Genomic DNA, 7,630 nt, shown 5'->3' on the forward strand with positions numbered 1-7,630 from the left:
CTGCAATGGTGAGAATATTTTCAAACATCAGCAGCATTCTCTTTTCTGAGTGTCACAATGCCTCCTGGATGAAGACATCAAAGAGTCACAAACAGGAACAACAAATTTAGCACTAGGGCTCTGCTCACATATACCAAGCAAAATGGAAATATCATGGAATTAGGAGGATAAGTTTTAAAAGTGTCAACAATTTTCACACTGGCCAAATGTTTTGGGGAACATAAATTCTGCAAAAGCTTCCCCCTGCCCCCGGCTACTTCATTTTTTAATATGCAGAAGTAGATATCAAATTCTGCGTTAATCCACTTTTGAATTTTGAAATTTAAGAATAAAAATCAGAAAAGCTTTCTGTTGTTTTTTTTGTATAGTGATGTTTTAAAGAATTATTTGAGGAACATGCCAAAACAAGACAAAATAACTAAGAAAATCAACTTTATAAAATATTACTATTTTCAATGTTATTATAATTTACTTATTGCATAATTTAAGCAAGATGTATTTCACCTAGTATAAACAGATATCACTGTACTAGGTTGTTAGTCTTAGAGCATAGTTTTCTTTATCAACTTTGTGATTCTTTGGGATCATTTTAATTTTAAAAATAGTATTATGGGTTAAGAGAGTAATTATCAACCTTGGTTCTGTCAATTTTCTTTTTAATGTCTATCAGGAATTAATATATTCTTTCAATTTAAGGTTTAAACTTTTTTGTTGTTATTCTTGCTTTTTGTCAAAAACAGCTTTATTTTTTATTGTTGATTTTTAGTTTTTAAATTTTTTTGTGTGGATATTTAGGAAAAGTTCATTTTGATTCCATGGACATTATATAAAAATAATTTTTATGGATCAATTTTATCCATATTAAACAATTTAAAAATGTGTATTGATTATTATTTGAAAAATATTTACTGACCAATATTTTGATCCTCTGGGAAAGATATCTTTAATGCAGATAATATTTAAGAAATGTAAATATAAAAGATGGGCTGGGGATGTGTCTCAAGGGGTAGCGTGCTCACCTGGCATGCGTGTGGCCCAGGTTCAATCCTCAGCACCACATACAAACAAAGATGTTGTGTCTGCCGAAAACTAAAAAATAAATATTAAAATTCTCTCTCTCTCTCTCTTTAAAAATAAAAATAAAAAAGAAATATAAATATAAAAGAGGGCTCAAGATAAAATCAAGAGGAGAAAATCAAAGTGTTATGTAGACTTTTCAGAAGATAGAAAAAAGAAAAGGTTTTCCTCTAATTTTTAATTTGATTTTTATTTTGTGAAGGCCTAAGATGGTAGGGTGAATTAGCCTTTTTCTTTCCTGACACTCTTTCTATTGACCACCAGATGTCAGACTTTCACTGCAAATTTAAACTTCAACCACCAGTAGGCACCGTTATTTATTTATTTATTTTTTGTAAATACTATTCTGAAATCATGTTTTTTTTTTTTTTTAATTACAGCACACAACTTGAAAACTTACTTTTGAATATTAATTCTCAGACATTGATTTTAACTGTTTCAGGTATACACTTACAGTGTTGATTTGCAGTATTCTGATTTTTAATGAGTTTATATTTGAGATCTCTTTATATTTACACATTCACATAAGTAATAGATCTCCTTTTAATAAAAATTGTATCCAAAGATGCCAAAACAATCTGGCTATATTTTAAATAAAAGAAAAACTGGATAATTTAAATTTAAGAAAGTCAAAATACAATTTATTTTTTTTATTTTAACAAAATTAAAAATAGGTGGAAAATAAGTGTTCCATTTTTCATATAAAATCTGTTTCATAGGGTGTTATTTTCTGTCATCTATAACATTATGCCAAAATTTTTAACTTTTTCATTCAAAAACCAAATATAATTTGATTTAGCATATTTAATTTTACATAATTTTAAACATAAAAAATTAAGCATCTCAGTATTTTACTTCGTTTTTATTTTGTATATGCTATGACTCAAAGTATGAAATGCTACTAAAACATAAATTTATCCTTTCACTGAGTTGTATGTAAGGTTCTATGAATACTGAATACATTTAACATGATGTTTTATAATGTTTTTAAAGAATCATGTCTTTTATTTTTGTGTATAATACCTGAAATGCATTAATAAAAATATAGCATAACAAAAAAATATGTAAAAATAATTGAAGAACTTTGGTATTATAATCTTTATGTGTATTAAGATTTTAATATTTACTAGTTTATGATTTCATACTATACAAAACCTAAATGATGTTAAGAAGTTTGTAACTGGAAGAGCACAGGTCATCAAAAAGCATATTCTGTTTAAATCACTCAAAAAAATTTTTAAAAATACACATAGATACTATCATAAGCATGAGAGTATGTTAGCATATTGGTAAGAACTCATAAACATGCAACTATAATTTATGTTTCTGACTTGACATTTACAATAGTAAAATTGTAAAGTTACTAAGCTTCTAGTTATAGCAAATTAGCATGAAGCTATCTTAAAGGAAAGGAAAAGAATGTAAAGAAAAGCAGAGACTGTTGGATTGTGTATGCAGGGAATTATCTTATTTAAACCACATCTTTCTACCCTTTTAGAATCAACTTGCCTCTTGGCAATGTATCAAAAATAACACAATTGACACTGTTGTCTGTCTTCACTCCTGATAAAAACTTTATAGTCTATTGTTCTCCCCAATGGAAAAATAATCAACTCCCTAGAATTGTTAACTGACAGTGGATTGTCCTGGTTTCTTTCGTGATCATCCTTTAATTGTGTTGATTTTAATAATTTTATTAAAATAAAAATATAAAGAACCACTTTGGTATTTTTCAGTGTAAATATAGCTATTTCTCCCTTAATTCATTAAATGTGAGTTTGAAATCTTTCTCTTTTTAGCATCAATTGGATATATTTGTCACTGACTTTTCACTGCTACAAGATATCTTTCTTTTAGTATGTACATATGCCTTAGTAAGTGAATAAAACTTTGCTTTTGCTTGATAGTAGGTATTTCATCCTCATTATTGAGACTATGCTGAAACCGTGAATACTTGTCAAAGATTCATTTTATAATCCTGAGATTGGTTTGGCATCCATGATTTACACAGGGGCTCTGCTTACAATAATTGATTCATACCATACTTAAAACACACTGATCTCATTTATAGGCATCTCAATTATAGGAAGGCATTTTAGCTGTGGCAATTTAGACTTATATTAAAAGGAAAAGAAAGAGACACCCTCTACTCCCTTTGGATTTCTGCAACACATGAAAGAATTAGGTCATATCATGTATCAAAATAAAATCCTGTTTACTGACCTTTCTAGACTCAAATGGTTGCCCTGGAAATGTAAAATAATGAAATGTATTTCATCTTGAGCAATATTTGCATAGTCAAGAATGAAAATATTATCAATCCTGTTATCTTCAGATACTTGTTTTCCTATTAATAATTTTATAGTAGCAAAGTGACAAAACAGTTTTGAACTATAAATTCTAACATTTAAGTCAGTTTTCTACACAGAAGCTATCAATTCTAACAACCTAAAATATGAAATGCAGCATAGTAAGTGTATTTGCTAAATATATGGACAGGCTAGTTTGTCTTTAGAGGTATGTGTTATGTGGTGTAAAGAATTACTCCATAAACAATTCTGTGAAGATGTGAAAAAACATCTTCAAAACCAGTTGATCATATTGCCTTAAGTATCAGAATGCTTTTCATTTTTGGAGGCTTGGATTAAAATGCAGTAGCTCTTAAAGAAAACATGGAAAGTTCCTTTTATATTCAAATATTTGTGAACACTTGAAATGACAGAGAATAATTGGAGAAGTACTGGTTCTGAAAGGCAAACTGAAGCAACATTTTTATTTCATAAATCATTTAAAGGCTATTTAATACAGTACATCTCTTCTAGTTATGTGCTTTTCGTTGAAATTTCATCATTGTTGCAAAGATTTTTTTTAAAAAAAAAAACAATAATATCAGCATTGGAATTTTATCCACAGAAGAAAACATGTTTTGTAAAGTAACAGGAGTATTTTTTATAAAAAGCATTTTCAAGCAATTATATAAAGCTACATAAAAATACAACAAAAATTAGGTTAGTGTGCTTAATGTTCCTTGCTTGTGAAACACACTCATTAAGTTAATAATATCATTCCTATGACTTACCACCTCTTAGGTATGGGAGGACATTTCTCTGGAGGGAAGAGGAAACTTTGAGTTTTCCTGTCAACTGTGAATATTCTTGATTTGGCTGATGGGAGTCTTGATCTCCCAATCCTAATATCTTCAAGTGCAGGGAAATCTAATTCATTAACTTTTCCAAATGGTTTTAAAAGTTTCCGTTCATCAGGGACCATTTTGACCTTCTTTATCCACACCACTCTAGAGATCAGTAATACAAATGACAAAAACTGATACCCATTAGTCAGTAGCCCAAAAGCCCTCTCTGTTTGACTAGACACTCTAAAGGCAAATTATCTTTGTACAATAATATCCATATTTAAATGAACTCTTATACACATGATACTAGATTACAAGTTTTCTAAGATCAGTATAATACCATTTTATATGTTTTGATCCTAAAATTGAGACACAAAATATTTTCTAAAATGTGTTCACAGCAAAATGTATTTTGAAAATATCTGGAGAGAATTCACTTGTTTCTCTTCTTTTATGTTTAAATCAAACACTAAAAGTAAAGCAAAATTCTAATAAATGGTCCATTTTCAGCACAAAGGAGAATTGTTTTTCTTCAAGTTACTCCAAACTTATGAAATAGTTTTTCAAAAGCACACTTACTTGAACAAAAATGAATTAAATTTACATTTTCTCTTTTTAGCAAATGATCCCTTAATAATTAAAATTAATATAGAATGTCTTCTAAGTATTTAAAAGGATAGGGGGCATTTATGAAGGATTTTAGTCATTAAAGAAAACTATTATTGAATGTTTATTTTATTTACAATATGAATAAAATGTTTGTAGTTCATTTGTTACAAACTAATAATTTTATAAGTCAATGTAATATATAATATCCATGAATACAAAAGAGAACTTTTGTGATTTGAATTTAGAATACATTGGAGTTTCTAGAATGCAGTAAAAAAATAATATAAAGATTTTTAAAGATTAAGACAAATGAAGACTAATTTTCAAGGTTATATATGCTTGTGAGTGGTGGTATTGAATTCCCAAGGCTGTGAATTTACATTTTTTTTTTTTTAGTTTCACAAGGCTGTATTATCTCTTCCAAAGGGAAGGAATGTATAAGTTTTTTTATTCTTTAATATAAAAATATTAATAAATTAATATAGATATAGTTTGTTACTATCCTTAGCTAACTGGAATTGACTTCATTAAGGTGAGATAAATAAGTAAATCCTAATATTTTTAGTTTTTAAAATAAATAAGTTAAAATTAACTAGAAATTCAATTTTGAGTGACAATATTAGAATAAAAAATATATCAAGTACTTTAAAATGAATCTGTAGGGAGTGAGGGTATAATGAGATGAATTTTCTTAAAAATTCCTTAATTTTGTATTACTTAGCCTATTTATTTTCACTTATAGAGTTTAAATTTCATATACTATATACATTTTATTAACATTATACAACATTGTCTATAAGCAAATAGGCATTTCAAACTGTGCTAATACTTTTAGAAAAATAGAAAAGATTTAAAAATAAAGCTTAAAAGATTTGCATTATGTTAAGATTTTCACTCAAGATAATTTTTTCATTACATTGTGTATTTTCAGTATTTTCTTGAAACAGACTATCTATACATGTTATATCTGTTACTCTTGTAGAAACGATTTTTACCTTTTCAGGAATAACTAATATACTGAAATCACTCTCCCTTCACTTCTGTTATTGCAATCATTAATAAACATTTGTGTGGCAGTGCTATTACCAAGAAGTACCTAAGGTAAATACATACTTTACAAAATCTGGATTATGTTCTCAATTTGCACTCCATTTCCTCTTTCCACTTGGTTATACTTTCCCCACTTCTCTTGTTTATTTTCTTAATCACAACTTCCTGCACCTGTCTGAAGAACCACAGTGGTTACAGTTACAAGCACTGGATACAGAAACATTTCTATAGCCAGTTGATAAAGAATATTGATTTATTTGGGGTGCTTTTTCTTGCCACTCTACTGTTTTCTGTCCTTGTCACATTTGCTCCTGGTATTGGACACTTCTCTCTCAGTTGTTTATTTCATTACACACCCCTGCCAAACTGTACCCTCTGGAAAGACTACTCCCAAGTCTCATGGATACATTAACTTTAATTTAAAATACTGGGTTTCTTTTTGAGAGTTGGCTTTGTGTTGGGGTGTCTTAAAAAAGTCTATTTACTTCGGGAATCAGAGGATTTGTGAGAATTTCCTTCTCATGTTTTCTTTTCCAGTCCCCACCTTAATGTCAAATAAGGCGGGGTTGTGCATTTTGGATAACTTCATGTCCCAATAATACTTCATTTGTAATGCCTTGCTCCTGAACAGAATGTTAAGGAAAAGTAATATGCAGATAGTAAACCCCTAAAGATGGTTTAATTTTTTTTTCTCATTTGCATAGCAAGATTTAATTTCCATCCCTTAAATATGACGAATTGCTGAGATTTTCTCCAGTTAATGCTTTTAACAGCTCCCAATAAACTTCATTAATCAGGCAAGCTAGAGGCCCAATGTGTAGCCTGGAAGCAGCTAATTTGCTTGATGAGACCCCGACTTTAGTGAATAAACAGGTGTATAATCTGAGGGCTTTATGGCCTTAATTACAGTCTAATCAGTTCAGCAGTTGGCGGGCAAAAGAGAAAGAAAAAAAGGTTGATGGTGGCAGGAGGGGACTCAAAGCCACTTTTCCTAAAAATAGGAGACATGCACTCTTTCTTATTACATTACTATCTCCAATTTACTCCCCCAGTCTGCCTCCTCTCTTCCCGATCTCTCGGCCTTCCTTTTCCTTAACCTCTACGTCCCCTGCTGCTGGTCTTAGCGTCTCCCCTGGAACCACCCCGCTTCCCCATCTCGGGTTCTGCACCTCCGCGGATACTGGTTTCTTCTTTTCCTCCGGCGACGGGGTCACTTTGCTCCCCCTCTCCTCGGCTTCTCCCTCTTTCCTCCCCTCCTTTCCCGCCCTCTCCTCTCCCGCCGGCGCGCCTCCCGCCTCCCGCTCCCCGCCGCACATCCTCCCTGTCACCCGTGGGCCGCCTGACAAATCACTTCAAGGGCAGCCGAACTTTGAAGGACAAGACAAAGCTTCAGCATATGGTCCAATCCCCAGATGTTTGTCTTTCTTCCTCTTCTCCTCCCGCCTCCCCCTTCTCGGGGTTCCTTTGGAAACCCTGCTCCTCGCTGCCGGCTCCGAGCGCCGCGCGCCGCTCCCTCTCCCCCACCTCCAAGTTCAGCGCCGGCTGAGAAGTAGCTGAATGTCCCTTTTACATCTTTTGTTTCAGCGGCCTCCCTTTCTAGCCGATGAGTGGGGGTTAAGGCGAGATTTCTTTAAACCTAATGATTTATGTTTAACTCAAATTAAAGCAAGTGTCCTAGCCAGTTAACGCGACGTCGGGGTGCGGAGGAGGGCCTGGGAGAGGCCGGGTGCAGCGCGGGGAGAGGGTGCTGCGGAACACTGG

At 32.0% G+C, this 7,630-nt stretch overlaps 1 long non-coding RNA gene across 1 annotated transcript; it reads right to left on the minus strand.

The window, feature by feature from the left end:
- Nucleotides 1-3,957: 3,957 nt before the first annotated feature.
- Nucleotides 3,958-7,118, minus strand: LOC139707835 (uncharacterized). Its single transcript, XR_011709261.1, has 4 exons — nt 7,051-7,118; nt 6,414-6,492; nt 5,933-6,044; nt 3,958-4,372 (listed from the first exon to the last, which is right to left on the minus strand). It is a non-coding gene; the product is annotated as an uncharacterized lncRNA (long non-coding RNA).
- Nucleotides 7,119-7,630: the final 512 nt, after the last annotated feature.

This window comes from Marmota flaviventris, chromosome 12 (genome assembly GCF_047511675.1).
Source record: "Marmota flaviventris isolate mMarFla1 chromosome 12, mMarFla1.hap1, whole genome shotgun sequence".
NCBI lineage: Eukaryota > Metazoa > Chordata > Mammalia > Rodentia > Sciuridae > Marmota > Marmota flaviventris.